Below are 16,164 nucleotides of genomic sequence, written 5' to 3'. Positions count from 1 at the left end.
ACAGAACTAAGTTGTCTTAGTAAGGAGTTTATTGCTGTGAAGAAACACTGTGACTGTGTCAACTCTTATATGTTATTTTATTTTTTAATTAATTATTTTATTTATATCCCAAGTGTTGATTCCAGGACTCCTTCCCAGACTCCCTCCCAGAATCTTCACCCCATCCCCCCTCCTCTTTGCCTCTGAGAGGGTGCTTCCTTCCCCTCCCTATCCCCACCCCACAGTATTTCCCTTCCCTTGGGCATCAAGTCTCTACAGGATTAGGCTCATCCTCTCCCACGGAGGATGACAATGCAGCCCTCTGCTACATATGTGCAGGGGCAGGGAGTCGGACCAGCCCATGTATGCTCTTTGGTTGGTATCTTAGTCTTTGGGAGCTCTGAGGGGTCCAGGTGAGTTGACACTGTTCATCTTCCTGTGGGGTTACGGCAACACTTATAAAGGAAAACATTTATTTGGGGCTGGCTTACAGTTTGGGAAACTTAGTCCATTATCATTGTGGTGGGAAATGTGGCAACTTTCAAGAAGACATGGTGCTGATGAAGGAGCTGAGAGTACTATGTGTTGATCCACAGGAAGCAGATTCACAGGAGACTGCCACACTAGGCTACCTTGAGCATCCGAGACCTCAAAGTCCACTCATACTGGCACATTTCTTCCAAAAAGGTCACACCTACTCCAACAGGGCCACACCTCCAAGTAGTGCCACTCCTTATAGGCTAACTGTTCACACAACTAAGCCTATGAGTTTTCAAACCTCCACATAAATGGAACCTTAAGGTGCTTATCTCAGAGCTCTTCACGTGCCAGGATACCTGTCTCTGTGTTGACACCATCAGAAGAGTACCATCAACCTACTGGCTCCCATAGCTGGGTAGGATGGAGCAGGATACAGCTTAATCATATAGACAGAAATTCCAGTGGGCCTTTCGATTTCTGACCCTTTCTAAAATATAAGACAGGTCCTGGACTGAACTCCTTAGGGAAGTTTTCACTTTGAGCTGCTGTATGTCAAGCTAAAGCCCCAGAGGGTCACACTAATAGCGTGGCTATCTTGAAAATCAAGATATTAAACACAGGACCTTCACTGTTAGCTGGTGTAGATATTAGCCTCATGGTTTCTACAAGGTAGAAAATTCTGGAGGACCCTTGGGAGGACAAAGGATATGGCTATGGATAAATCAGTGTAGAAGTGGTTTAGTGTCCACATCACCCACACTCTTACTCTATGACCACTGATCTTGAGGGATACATATTTCCCTCAAATTCGTCTACAGGTCTACAAGGTCATGGGTCCAAGGTTGTTCCAGGGTTGCTTGTGGTGGGGAATTTAAGGATTTTTCGATATCCATTACTAGGAAAAGATGTAGAAGATGCGCATGGTAATAAAGAAATTGAGCAATCATACACGGAGCTTTAGAGATGGAATTAAAGCACCTCACCATGTTGGATGGAATGTAAAAGAAGAGTAAGATGAAGGACAGATTGGCACATAAGTTAATTAAAAGTATATTCATTTTCAGGGGGTGAGGAGATGGCTCAGTATGTAAAGTGTTTGTCATGTAGGCATAAGGACCTTGAGTTTAAATGCCAGCACTCATATATATATAACAATCCAGAGACAGGGGGATCCTGCATCTCATAGGCCAGTTAGTCTCGCTGAATCAGTGAGCTTTAGCTTCGGTGATAGAATCTGTTTCAAAAAATGAGGTAGAGCACTATAGGAAGACACCTGATATTGACCTCTGACCCTCACATAAGATGTGTGCACACATGCACATGTACACACATGAACATGTATACATAGAGGAGCCCATGGGAGTCAGCCTTAAGCTGTATAAAACTTCAAGTAGAAATAGTTTAAGTAAGATATAAATGTATTTCCCTTGTATGAGTGAGGGAAGTTCAGGCTCAGATGACCCACTTCCTGCTGGTAACCTTGCTCTGCCTTCCTTACTGCATGGCGACTTTGTGTGCGTCTAGGTATCAAGTCTGTGTCCAGCTGTCTTTTCTGCATTTCAAAGAGCCTAAAGGCAGAAAACGAGGAGGTGCTCTCCCGACTTCCTTTGAGGATACATTCAAGAAACTGAATGCACCATTTCCACTGGTGCCCCACTGTGAAGCCTTCAGTTATGTGCTTTCCTGCAGCTCATGCAATGCCAGGATATGAAAATTTTATCTTCCACAGAAATACGCCAAGAGGACGGGCAACTGTCCCGGTTTGCCCTGCACTGATGGTGTTCCTGGGATGCTGGACTTTCCGTTTAAAACTGGAATCTCTCCAGACAAAAGGGAAGAATCAGTCACTTAGGCAATGACTGTAGATGCTACTCCCGAGGAAGCAGAAAACCACATTGGATGTGTTCTGCAGCTTCTGTCCTAGACATACCCTTCACTCTTCTAGTTGCAAATACAAGGTAGACCCTAAGTTCTGGCCCACAAGTGAAAAACTATTACAGGTACAGAACTCCCCTTCGAGAAACAATTATGAGTACATTGCTGGTCTTTGATACTCCTGGCTTGAATTCCTGCATTTTTATTCTCTCATATGATACATCCTGACCACAGTTATCTCTTCCTTCCTCCCCTCAGTACGGCCCCCCACCCTTTCCCCAAGATCTCCTCCTCCTCTATTTCCCTTCAGAAATGAGCAGATATCCCAGAGATATCAACTGAACACGGCAACAGGATACAGTAAGACTAGGCACAAACCCTCATATTGAGTCTGGGTGAGGCAATGTGGTAGGAGCAAAAGGGTTCCAAGAGCAGGCAGAAGAGTCAGACACTCCATGTTAGAGTCCCACAAAAACACAAAGCTAACAACTATAACATATATGCAATTTTCTGCACCTTTCTGTACAGTCTCAGAAACATCCATCTGTTTATCCATCCGCATCCATCATCCTTCATCTGCCTTATTCTTAGTCTATTAAACATCCGCAATAGATTCTGAAGGTACAGACATTAATGGTATCACACAGTTCTCGCCCTCAAGGCACTCACAAATCAACACAAGAGACTCAGTTCAAATGCAAAATGTGCCGCGTAGTACCAGAGTGTAACTCTAATGAGGTTTGTATGAAGTATAATGGGGAGGACTAGAGAAAGCAACTACAGTTGTTCCATGAGGAGATCAATTACTTTTCTCATGGATGGGACAGAATACTGTCATAAACAACACAGAAGGGAAAGATTGATCTTTACAATTTAAAAGTTTTATTTATGTGTGTGCTTATGCCTGTAGAGTTTGTGTGAGTCACATGGGTGCAAGTGTCCTTGCAGCCAGAGGGTGTTGAATCTGATGGAACTGGAGTTATAAACAGTTGTGTGTCACCTGAACAAGGTGCTGGGAAAAACAACATAAAACCAAACTAAACCAAACCAAAACCAAAATCAAAAACCCCTGGGTCCTCTGCAAGAGCAGTAAATGTTCTTATTGCTGAATCATTTATCCAGCCCGGGAACGATTTATCTTAGCTTAATGGTTTCTAAGGTCTCACTCCACAGCCTTTGGCTTCTTTGATTCTGGACCCATAGTGAGGCTGACTATCATGGCGGCTGGAGCCTGCAAAGGATCAGGTTGTTCATGTCATGGAGAATGGGACACATGGAGTAACGAAGGTCCCAGGGATCAGGTGCAGCCTTCAATTCAGTGCCCACAGTGACTTACTTTATCTGTCTAGGAACTATCTTTGATTTTTTAACCACTTCTTAAAATAGCACCCTAAGCTGGAGACCTAGCGTTAAAAACATGGCCCCCAGGAGACATTTCACATTCAGACTGTAACACTCTACCACTGGCTCCCAAAGGATTACTGCTTTTCATAATGCAAAATGTATTGAGTTCACCTCCTAGAGTCCCCAGAGTCTTAAGAGTTGCAGTATTAGTCAAAAGTCCAAGTTGAAAGACTTTTCTGAGACCCAAAGACAACCTTTAGCTGTGATTCTTTGTAAAGAGGAAAGTTTTGATTCCAAGACACACAGCAACAGAGTAAAGATACTTATTTCAAGGTGAAGGAATAAGGAAATACCAACAAAAGATCAGATCAAGGCAAGACAGAAAGCCAGCGTGGCAAACACTAAACCCTGCAGCTCCACGTCTAGCATCCAGGGTCCATGGAGTCATGACGTGAGCTCCTGAGTACTTAGGAAAGCCCCACCTCTATGGTTTAGATAACTATGGCCCACATGGGCTTCCCTTGAGCTGTCTCTGCTACATCTGTCCTTGGCATCTTTAGCATCCTGGTATCTCTATTGCAGGTGCACATCTTATTCTTCATCCTTTCTACATTGTCCTGTCAGTGGATTCCCTGTGGAGACTCTGATTCTGCCATACATTGTGTGGTCCCTTAACGGGTTGATCCTTGACATCTCAGTGGATACTTCTATTACCTGATCACTGTGACAGTCTGTTTAGAAAAGCAGCTACCCATGAGACTGGTCTTTCCACTCATATATTACTATTTTATTCATCTTTGAACTACTTTCAGATCTCCACAAAGTGTCACATTAAGCCACATTTACAATGGTCTTGAACATTTTTAAGCCCCTATCTCTAAACTCTTCCAAATTCTCCCCTCCACAAACCATTTACAAAGTCCTAAGAGCTATATGGTCAGGGTTACTCACAGCCATAGCCTTGGTCCTGGTACTAATTTCATGGAAGTTGGTACTTCTGTAATTTCTGTGTGTGTGGGGGGGGGAGGGGAGACCTTGGCACAAATGAGTCAAAGGGGACAAATGGTTTTAGCTCACTTTTCATTATTCTGGGTCACACTGTTTCTGGGTTTGTGATAAGGAGGAAGGATAAGGTGGTGGGAGTGTGCATAGGAGCAGGAAACAGAAAAAAAGAGAAGGAGGGATTGGGGACACCCTCCTACCCAAGACTTTGACCCCATCCTGTAAGATACATCACCTCTTTGCATTATTCAGCATACAAAACTGGGGGGGGGGTGTCACATGTACAGGTCACATCTACACCGCAGGAGTGAGTGAGAGAAAGCTGTTTCTGGTGAGTGACTCTGAGCTTTGCTATACAGGTAAAGTATGCTGTTGTTGTTGTGTTTGTTTGTTTAAGTATAGAAAGGAAGCATTAAGGAACAGGGCCCAGACAAGGCCAAGACTCAGAGGTCAGGAAGCAAAGTAGGAAGGCTGATGAGGGTCTGAGCATTGCAGACAGAAAGTTGTGAAAAGCTGGAGGGGTGGTGAGAAGTCAAACAGCAGCCACTGAAAGGCCACCCCCTGAGGGTATATTTGTGGCCTAACTTGTCAAAGTTTTTGTTTGGCTAAGTGGGTAAAAATACTCACCAGGGAATGCAGTATACTTAACCAAGGCCTTCTGCCCAGGCACAGCTCTGTAGGGCTCACCTGGGCTGGCTCTCTGGGGCCCCTGAAGGGTGTTTCCAGTTACCTTTGTGCCTAGAGACTTGAGCCATGTTCTGTCACAGGATTCTTTCATTAATAATTTATAAACTGTCTCCTTTTATCTATAGAAGTATAAAGCTTTTAGAGCTGGCAAAGACCATGAATATCATATGGTCCAAAGCCAAAGCTAGCCAAGGAGGAAATACTGCTGAGCTTGTTAGAGGCAGAGGAGAATTGGAATTCAAGTCTTTGGACCTTTAAGAACATAAAACATTAAGGTATGTACAATGAAACAGTAACAACAACAACAACAACAACAACAACAACAGACTACACCATAAGGCGATAGGTAAATGTACCGTAGTTTCATGAAAGAGGCATGAACATCACTGACATAATCTGGAACAAGAACGCTTCAGCTAATTAAGAGCTAAATCTGAGTTATATAAATTTAGTTCTGAGCTTCCCAGCAAGCAAGCAGTATGAGAATTTGATGTCTCATGTTTTCTTTCTACCTGGCAAAAGGCAGCATAGAAACAAAAGCTTTAAGTACCCACGAGGCACAGATGGAACCTGTGGGCTCCGTGACAGCCTTCAGTCATTCACTGCATAACCATGAAGATCCCAAAGAAGGTCCCTGAAACGTGGTTGCCAGGGAGTCCCTTAACTAGTGGGAGATAAACAGTTAAAAGCCAGCATGCTGGGGGCTGTGCAGTGGGGAAACACAGGGTGCTAAGGTGGGGTGGAGGGGAGATTCACGACCCATGAGGGAGGGAACCTCCCAGAGGATCTTAATTGTTAATGGAGTCCAACTAACCATCTGTGCAGCAAAGAAGGACCGAGAATTGGGACTAGAGACTCACTGTGAAGCAGGCAGTCCTGAGTAGCCTGGTGGTTTAGGGGGAGGTGTTTTATGCACTCGGTGACAGTGACATTCACATTGAAGGGTAGCGAGTAGAGACTACTAAGGCACCAACTGGACAAACGCTGAACGTTGTTACCAGTGTACACTCACCCCTGTCCTGCAGCCTGAAGCGAGACCATCTTCATTCTCTCCTGCAGGCCTGTCCCCATTTAAGAGATGAACAGAGATGAACCTGTGTTGTTTTACCGCTAGTGTCGAGCTGGTTTTCTGTCATTTGGACTTTGAGAATGAAAATTAAAAAATCGAGGACCAGTCTGGGTAGGTAGAAGAAGAATATGATTCTGTGAGTTCATGGAATGTGTGGAGGGTGGGGGTTGGGGAGGAGAGAGAAGACTAAGGTTTCAGGAGCAGATGTGCTTTCCTGTTTATTGTGTCATGTGTGTTGCTTGGTCACCAGGTGAGGAAGGAGTTTTCCTTATAGGTGACACACCAGGACTGAAGGCATGATTCAGGATGCATGCAAATGGCTGACCTGCTACCTCAGACCGGAGACCCTCTGTACACAGGATATAGCATGCAGGCTATACTGTCTGTTCCTGCCTCCTGAAGGGATAGTTCCTGACAGCCTGGGGTTGCGCCTCCTGTCCTCTTCTATTCACCTATGCCACCCAGACGACATGAGAAGGACTTACTGCTCTCTCTGCACTGCAGATACCTCCTGCAGGCCAAAGACAAGGCCATTTGTCCTTGTCCTTCTTAGTCAAAGGAGCCTGGACTTGTGGGGTCAACTTGGTGCTTTTGAAATGCTCAAGTGGCTACCTAACTGCTGGGGAGACCCAGAAGCATCCATTCTGTGAGGCTGATAAAATGTAAATGTTTAGAATAATTAAATCTTAGGTTAAAGATGATGAATTGCTCATGAAAATTACCTTCCACGACTTTTCAGACACCAGAGTAGACATTTGCCTTGGGTCTTCTGTGACCTGAGAGGGGCAGGCCTGAGGGGACCAAATAATGAAGACATAAGGGACAGAAGTCCAAATAGGCTCTACAGTGGCCCGCACCCTCATTTTGTGCCAGGGTCTTCTGCCCACTACTGAGAACTCTCTCCTCTGGGGCAGACCTCTTTTGAAGATACAGGTTTCATGGGCTAGTGAAATGGCTCACTGCATAAAGGCACTTGTCACCAAGCCTGACCTTCTGAGTTCAATCCACAGGACCTGCCTGATGGAAGGAGGGGACCAATCCCTGATAGTTGTCCTCTGAGCCCTCTTTCCACATGCCAATGTGTGGATGCACCCACACAGATACATACAGAAAAATCAAATGTAATAAAAATAAATAAGATGCAGGCTTCATCTCTTTGAAACCTGGTGCTCTTTACCCTCTGACTCAGTGTGGGTTTTGATGGAGGAAGAACCCTTATGAAGCCCACAGACACCACAGGGCACTTCCATGAGTCCGGAAAAGCATCTTTCTCCTTGTATAGATGCCTCTTGTCACCATCATAAACGTCCCTGGTTTTGCTAGGTGCATGTCTGAGGTGATTGTCACCAAGTCTGTGTTAGGGGCTGGGAGCAGCCAGCAGCGCTCGTAGTGTCTATCTGGTGGGAACCCTGAGAACACTGGGCGCCTACAATTCTGAGCAGCTGGCTTTGAGGAACGGTTGCATGCCTGCACAACTTAAAAATCTGCAGTTTGGGGGCGGGAGGGGGAGCGCGGGGGTGGGTCCCCACGCGTCCCATTTCTCTTCCGGGCTGTTGGTTGTGTTTTCGCTCAGTGCCAGTGCAGGGAGGCCAGGCGTGTCTTCAGGACTACACGCTGCCCTTGCATAGGTCCTTGGTTGTTAATTCAACCTTAGCTGGAGCCATTTCTCGGTGACTCCCTCTCCCATTCCGAGCTTTCCATTCAGTTCCTTTTTCCTTTCTTCATATGAGGTGCATATGCTTGGTGCATAAGTCCAACCATCTCTTCAGACTTGGTAAGTCGAGGAAAGGAACAAAACATCTTGTTCCTCACTATGTGTGAGTCTTCAGGGAGCGGGCGGTGGCAAACAGCGGTAGAATCAGGGTCGTTTCCTCCTTCGTACTTTGTTGTAAAACAAGTTGGGGCCTCGTGACAGCTCAAGAAGACAGCTCAAGAAAACCCTGGCAATTTTGCGAAGTGTTGCGTTGGACACGACTTTCAAGAGGCATTTTGCTTAGGCCACGAGAAAGGTCATTTTTCTTCTTCTGGATTGAGGTTCTCTCCGGGGAGTGCGCAGGGTGGGAGGCGTGGGACATGACCTTGATATCCCTCTGGGGCAGGGCGGGACACTCCTGAGGAGGTGACTCTGCACTTGGGCCTGGGCCGGGATGCAAGTCCCGCACTGCTGTGTCTGGGTCCAACCATCCGTGCGTGGGGCTCGCCGTGGGACCCCCCTCAGTTTGCGGCGGTCCGTGCGCGAGCGCCGCGCCCTGGGCCGGGGGGAACCCTGGCGGAGAGCTGCACGCCAGGCGGCGGGAGGAGCAGAGAGCAGCAGGGCGTTGACTGAGAGACTGGCCCCGCCCGGTCCCGCCCGCCTCCCGAGGCACCCAGCTCCGGCCGGGCGGGATCCGCGGACTCGGCGACCCGTGCGGGCTAGCCCGCTCTCCTGCCGCTGCGGCGGCGGGCGCGGGGCTGCGCGGCGAGGCCGGATCCCTGCAGCACGGACAGGCGGCGTCGCAGAACCCAGCCAGCCAGACGCGCCAAGACTCCCGACTCCTGCAGGTACCTGATCGGGTCTCCACCTCCCCGCGCGCCCGTGACACTTCTCCATGCGACCCTTCAACTTTATTGTACCTTTCTCCACCTTTTGCTCTTCCAGTCCCCAATGGCTCTCAGGTCGTGGGAGTAAATGCTGCTTAGGGTGCCTGGCTTCCTCCTCATCCTCCAGTCCCGGAGCCAGAGCCGGCCGTCGCTGGAGCTCTGCCTGTTGCGCGAGCTGCGGACTGCCCAAAGCAAGCGTGGGTCTCTTTGGACGCCTGGGGAAGGGAGCTAGGACCAGCTTTTGGGAGTAGGAGGTTAAGTGGAGGACTGACTGGAGACTGGAGCATGGGTGAGCCAGGGAAAGGCGGCACCTCCTGTGGGGGCATCCCCGGGGCGTTTCCTAAGCTGGGAAGCCCTTCCTTTGCTTTCTCGGGAGGAGGCGCTTTCCTGGCAAATGTTAGTGTTTCCCGGGCCGCCTGCTCCGCCTTCTCTGCCATTTCTCCCCCTCCCCTCTGCCCTGCAGTGTTGCAAGGCGCCCCGCGACAGTTGCAGGCAAGAGCGTACCCAGGGCCCTTGGTGCGGCGCTGAGCCCGGGAACAGTCAGCGCGCTTTAGATGGGGCGACTTGGGGCTCACTGGGCCCACGTGGAACGGTCCCCAGAGTCTCATTTGAATCTGCGGTAGTGGCGCGAGGTGGGTCCGTAGGATCAGGAACTCTAATTTCTTTCATCCTCGCTGGTGGCTCCAATCAGACCTCAGGAGGTGCCTGGAAGGAGCTAGATCTGCCGGCAGGGGCCGCGGCTAGCCTGGCCGGGACTCCTTTCGCATTGCAGAGCTTATGTTTCCTTGTGCCCCTCTCTTCCCTATCCCTTGCCTCCCTCTCAGATTTAGGACAGGAGCACCCTTTGCGTCCTTGGTCCCCTCTTCCGTGTACCTGTCTGGTCTAGAGAGACCGCGGTGATAGCGTAATTTCAGCGTCTCTTGGCAAGGACAGAAATCTGCCAAGAACTCCCTTAACCCGTAAGAGTTATTTGAGGGGCCGGGTGAACCGAGATGTTCCTTTTGATCACACTAAGAGAGTGGATTTGTGATTCGTCCAAGCTGTTGGGTTTTCTCTTCCACTCTGTCTGCCGAAGGCAGTGAGACAGGTGAGGGGAGGAAACTAGATGAGAAAGCTCCCCACTCTTTGAATAGATTTGTTTATACAATTTGCATAACCATCGGTTTAGGACTGGGTTTTACTCCTCTAGACTTCTTGTGAATACCCGTCCAGGTAAACTGGAAGCAAACATTTCCCCCAGCACCTTGCCTCCTGTTAAAGGTAATGGTTTGCTAGAATGTCTGTTGATTCTGTACTTGAACTATGTCGGTGGGTTCCTAGCTCTCTGAGGTGACCGATTCACTCAATTTGCTCTGGCCTGTCACAGCGGAAAGGATGCCAGAGTTAGTTTTGTTCTTTTCCTTCCAAGTAATTGGCTTCTGTCTCCTCTTACATCGTCTTTTCAGGACTAGACGTTGCCGGTGTTGGGATGGGGAGAAGGTCATGCTGAAGTGATAAAGACCTCTGGGTCTAACGCATGTTGTGAACACACTAAAAGAACTAATGGGATTCTGTGTGGGAGCTGACAGTGCCTATCCACAGCCATGAATGAAGGCAGCCTAGCTGTGTGGTTTGCCTAGGAGAGCAAGTTGGGAAGTCTAAAGTGGTCTTGGATTTGTTCAGAAATGTTAAAATACTAATAACTCCGTGGGCAGAATTGGTGTCCTAGCTCTTCTCTGGTGCTGTGGTAAATTACTCACAAAACAACTTGAAAGTGTATTTGACTTATAATTTCAGTTCATTGTGGCAGAGAAGTCACAGCAGCCCGAACACGTGAGAGTACTGGCCACATTATGTTCACAGTTGAGAGCAAAGAAAGACGGATTAACACATGAATGCTAGTACTCTGGTAGCTTTCTAGTTTTCATTCAGTCCCTAGTTCCAAGCCCAGGGAATAATGCTGCCCACAGTGGACAGTTCATCCCACATCAATGAATGTAACTGAGATCATCTTTCACAGACATTCTTTTTTTTTTTTTTTTAAGACTTTATTTATTATTATAGTAAGTACACTGTAGCTATCTTCAGACACACCAGAAGAGGGAGTCAGATCTTGTTACGGATGGTTGTGAGCCACCATGTGGTTGCTGGGATTTGAACCCTGGACCTTCGGAAGAACAGTCGGGTGCTCTTACCCACTGAGCCATCTCACCAGCCCTTTCACAGACATTCTTGGAGGCCCTTCCTTCAGGTAATTTGAGACTGTGTCAAGTTGATAGTTAAAATTAACATCACATTTGGGTTTGCCAGCAGTTTCTCAACTAAGGGTCGTCCTTTTCCTGCTTTTCTTCTTGGGAAGAGGAGAGAAGGAGATTCCTGTATTTTCTGTCCATGGAACTCTTCCCTGCACTGTAATTCTTTACAGATACTGCATAGCATCTCTCTGTTCTTCCACAGATTCCAGTCTGCTCTTGTGTGGCATTTGGTACTGGAATGTGTGTCAGCTTGGAGAAAGCAGGTACCAAAGGACTTTCCTCCTCTTCCCTTGAAAATAGAGAGCATTTTTAAATAGATAACATTTATTGACTGCCTAAGGCATTGGCTGGATACTCTGCTAGTGTTTTTCTGGGGATTGTCTCATGTGAAGATTGCACTCTTTATATCACTGCAGTGTTAATGTGGAAGCTTGCAATGAATGGAGTGCTTCCTGAGTATGATGGAGGCCAACGGGAGGGTGGCCTGAGGTTTCCCTAGGAAGGAAGGAAGGACAGCTGTCTAGGTAGGTGCAGGCAGAGGGAAAGATGGATTATTCCCGTTTACTTCTTAGGCGCTAGCATGATGGATCCTTACAGTGTCACAAGTGAGACATAGCTTTTCTAAAACCTTTTAAAAAAATTGAGGTCTCATGTAGTCCAGGTTAGTCTCAGACTCATTGTATAGTCAAAGGTAACCTTGAACTTGACTGACCTCTGAGTACTGGAATTTCAGATGCATGCTACCATACCTGATTTATACTGTGCTGGGATCTACCCAGAATTTCCTGTATGCTGGGCAAGTACTCTACAACCAGGCTACAGACCCAACTCTCTTGTGTGGAATATCTACAAGGAGATCTCAATCAAAGAGAACAGACTACCAACCCCAATAAATGGTCCTTTGTGGCTCTTTGACTTAGGCCACTTCTCTGGATTCTTTCTGTTTAGGCATAAAGACTTAGATTGCTATTATTGTTACCTTGTACCAAGATCTAAATGCTAAAGGCTTTTTTTAAACTCCTATTAACTCATTTCATTCTGAGGATAACCACATGAGGTAGGCTTAATCATTGCCTTGTTGTATAGGAGAAGGCGGAGACAAGACCACACAGCAGGAAAATGTAAAGCCAAAACTGTGAGTCTTGCAGTCAGCCTGCAGAACCACTGTGAGGTTCTGCACCCTATGTCTGGTTCTGTGTCTCACCTGCTTTGCCCTCTCTGTAGTGGAATCTCAGACAGAGTTTGGTCATGTGATTGATAGGGAAACCCATGGTTATCAAGTGACTTTAGGTTCTGTGTCCCAACCTTAGGAGGAACCTGGAAGAATAGCATTTAAAAGCTCAGCTAATGCTTAAAAGAACTAGGGCCTGAGTCATAGCAGGAGAATAGAGACTGGTGAAATCACACCAAGATTAACAAACAAGAGTCAGGCAGTGGTGGTACATGCTGCATGCATTTAATCCCAGCACTCAGGAGACAGAAAGGAGGAAAAACTCTATGAGTTTGAGGCCAGCCTGGTCTACAGAGTGAGTTCCAGGACAGCCAAGGCTACACAGAGAAACCCTTTCTCAAAAAACAAAAACAAAAACAAAAACACAAAAACCCCAAACCCACAAAACCAAAAAATGACCCCCCAAACAAAAACAAGAACAAGAACAAAACAAAACAACAAAACACCCCCCAAAGATAGAATTTAAAAGTTTTGTCTTTTCCAGCCTGCTTCTCAATGGACTCTGCTCAGCTGACTTGAAAGGAAAGAGGGCAGGCCGAACCTAAAGGATCTAAAGAAAAAATCGCGAGCTAGACGGACAGACATCATGGTTGTTTTCAGATAATATCTGAGAAACCTAGAAAACCCATAGATTAGAGCCACAGTGACACATCCCCTAACCCAGTGAGGAGGAACTGTCCCCAGGTTTGTGTCATGGAGTCCTCATGGCACCTTGATTATGATAAGTCACAGCAGGGCAGAGCTAGCAGGATGAAGAGATGAGCCTCAAACGTGGACGGACTGACTCCAAACCCACTGTCTTTTAGCTTCATTTTCTTGTTTCCAATGAAGAGTCCTTGGTGGTAGCTGAGTTAGAATTTCATTCTGAAACCAACCTTTCTTTTTCTTTCTTCTCTTTTCTGAGACAGGGTTTTAAGATTCCAGGCTGACCTCAAACCTACTCAGTAGCTGACCATAAGTTTAAACTCTCGGACCTCTTCCTGCCTCCTTCTCCTGAGTGCTGGGATGATAGGCCCACACCACTATGGCACGTGTGCAGAGCTGGGACTCCAGCTCAGGACCCTGTGAATGCTAGGCAAGTACTCAGCCAGCTGAGCCAATCGCCAGCCCTGAAGCTGATTTCTCAATTCTGACTACGTTGGTCTGGTGCTAAGTGGGCACAAAGGAAGGGAAGTGAATAGGAGGAGATGAGAATTTTTCTGTTGTTATTTCACTTTCCATGGGGCTGCTATTGCAGGATGCAAGGGCAGGAATAGGAGTTGACTTTAGTAAAATGCTTAGAACCTGGAATGAAAACGAAGGCTGACCTGGACCCTGCAATGCTTGACTCTTTTATTTCTTCTCACCATATTTTGAAGCTTCCCAGGATGAGCACATTATAAAAGTAATCTTTAATAACCTAAAAATAGCTACTAGCCTAGATTGTGATATTGTCGTCTTTGTTTGGGGCTGGGGGTTGTCTCACTTTCTTTGGAACCCTGCAGAGCCTTAGACCATGATTTTCTTGTAAGAGATTCTGTATAAATATTGTCTTTAATTGCACAAGTGTTGAATGATAAAGGCTCATGGTCTGCTTGCTTTTAGTCAACAGTGCTACAATTGAGCAATCAGTGTTTATAAGCAGCTGGCTTCACTGAGCTTGGGGACCTTCCAAATGAATGAAATGTCCTGTTTACTGTCAACAGCATATCTACTAGATGCTCATCAAAGTCAATGATTAATGAATGCAGTCAGATATTTGCTCTACAAGAATTTGAGCACCTGTTTGGTGATGTATACTATGCTAGGAGCTGGGTCTACTGTGGTAAGGGTGACAGATACTGAAGAGAGAAGATGTGTGTATGTGTGTGTGTGTGTGTCTGTGTGTGTGTGTGTGTATGTGTGTGTGTGTAGCTGATTTAATGAGGCCAGCAGACAGTGGATTGCAATTTGATATCAGTTTGAATGTTATTCTTATTCAAAATTCCCATGGAAACACTGGAAATACTGTTTGACTAAATACCTGGGCACTCAGTAGCCCAGCTAAGTTGACACACAGAATTAAACTAACCATTAGATCAGGTTTAGCAAAGTATGATGACTGGAAGGTCAATAATGAATGCCACCATTATTATCTTAGGGTTTCCATTGCTGTGAAGATACACCATGACCAAGGCAACTCTTTTTTTTTTTAAATTTTTATCATTTTTATCCTTTAATCTTTTTTAATAGTCCAGTCACTATCCCCCTCTCATTCTGCCCTTCAACAGTTCTTGCTCCCATTCCTCCTCCCCCATCTCTAAGAGGATGTCCCCACACCCCAACCCCACCAGAGCTCCTCACTCCCTGGGGCCTCAAGTCTCTCAAGGGTTAGGTATGTCTTCTCTCACTGAGGCCAGACCAGGCAGTCCTCTACTGTATATGTCTCCCAAGACAACTCTTATAAGGAGCAACATTTAATTGGGGCTGGTATGTACTTTCAGAGGTTGAGTCCATTTTCATCATGGCTGCAGACCCCCCTCAGGTCCTTCAGTCTCTTCTCCATCTCCTCCATCAGGGACCCAGGAGTACTGTCCAATGGTTGGCTGTGAGCTTCCTCCTCTGTATTTTTCAGACTCTGGCAGAGCCTCTCAGGAGACAGCCATATCAAGTGTCTATCAGTAAGCACTTCCAGGCATCCATAGTAACGTCCGGGTTTGATGGCTATATATGGGATGGATCCCCAGGTGGGGCAGTCTCTGGATGGCCTTTTCTTCAGTCTCTGCTCCACACTTTGTCTCCATATTTCCTCCTGTAAGCATTTTGATTACCCGTTTAAAGAGCACTGAAGCATCCACAGTTTGGTCTTTCTTCTTCTTAGGCTTCATATGGTCTGTGAATTGAATCTTGGGTATTCTGAACTTTCAGGTTAATAACCACTTATCAGTGAGTACATACTGTGTTTGTTCCTCTGTGACTGAGTCATCTCATTCAGGATGATATTGTCAAGTTCCATCCATTTGCCTGCGAATTTCATGAAGTCATTGTTTTTAATAGCTGAGGAGTACTCCATCATGTAAATGTGTCAAATTTTCTGTATCCACTCCTCTGTTGAGGGACATTTGGGTTGCTTCCAGATTCTGGCTATTATAAATATGGCTGCTTTGAACATAGTGGAACATGTGTCCTTATTACATGTTGGAGCATCTTCTGGGTATGTGCCCATGAGTGGTATAGCTGGGTCCTCAGGTAGTACTATGTCCAATTTTCTGAGGAACTGCCAGACTGACTTCCAGAGTGGTTGTACCAGCTTGCAATCCCACCAGCAATGGAGGAGTGTTCCTCCTTCTTCACATCCTCGCCAGTATCTGGCCATACCCAATAGTGCCACTCCCTGAACCAAGCATATTCAATTCACAATAATTATGCTGTTGTTCCTTAAAGAAAGAATTCTCAGTGATCTAGATAAAGCTGTAGGTAGTAAGACTGAGCTAGGACCATAGAATCGAAATTGACTCACAAAATCATTTAATCCATTTGTTGTGTTATGATTTCCTTCCCTCTCCCCCCTTTCTTGTCTTCAACAGGGTATCTCTATGTAGCCATGGCTGCCATGGAATTCCACACATAAACCAGGCTGGCCTCAAACTCAAAGAGATACACCCACCTCTATCTCCGGAGAGCTGCGATTAGCATGAGCTATCATGCCCAGTGGGTTAAAGACT

General features: G+C 46.5%; 1 protein-coding gene across 7 annotated transcripts in view; it reads left to right on the top strand.

Annotated features, from left to right (window-relative positions):
• The first annotated feature begins 7,993 nt into the window (after window positions 1-7,993).
• Kcns3 (potassium voltage-gated channel, delayed-rectifier, subfamily S, member 3) overlaps window positions 7,994-16,164 on the top strand; it is a 60,967-nt gene continuing 52,796 nt past the window's right edge. Inside the window, exon 1 of one of the 7 annotated variants that reach the window (XM_011243865.3) lies at window positions 7,994-8,210. The gene's annotated coding sequence lies outside the window, so the exon portion shown is untranslated. Of the gene's footprint in view, window positions 8,211-8,319; window positions 8,446-8,788; window positions 8,978-9,416; window positions 9,649-11,452; window positions 11,514-16,164 lie in introns of those variants that run through there. The other 6 variants (NM_001168564.1, NM_173417.3, XM_011243862.1 and 3 more) reach the window with 6 other exon arrangements.

The sequence above is a fragment of the Mus musculus genome, chromosome 12 (genome assembly GCF_000001635.26).
Source record: "Mus musculus strain C57BL/6J chromosome 12, GRCm38.p6 C57BL/6J".
In the NCBI taxonomy this organism is placed as follows: domain Eukaryota; kingdom Metazoa; phylum Chordata; class Mammalia; order Rodentia; family Muridae; genus Mus; species Mus musculus.
The sequence above is the reverse complement of the archived record's forward strand: the minus strand, read 5'-3'. Positions and strand labels throughout refer to the sequence as shown.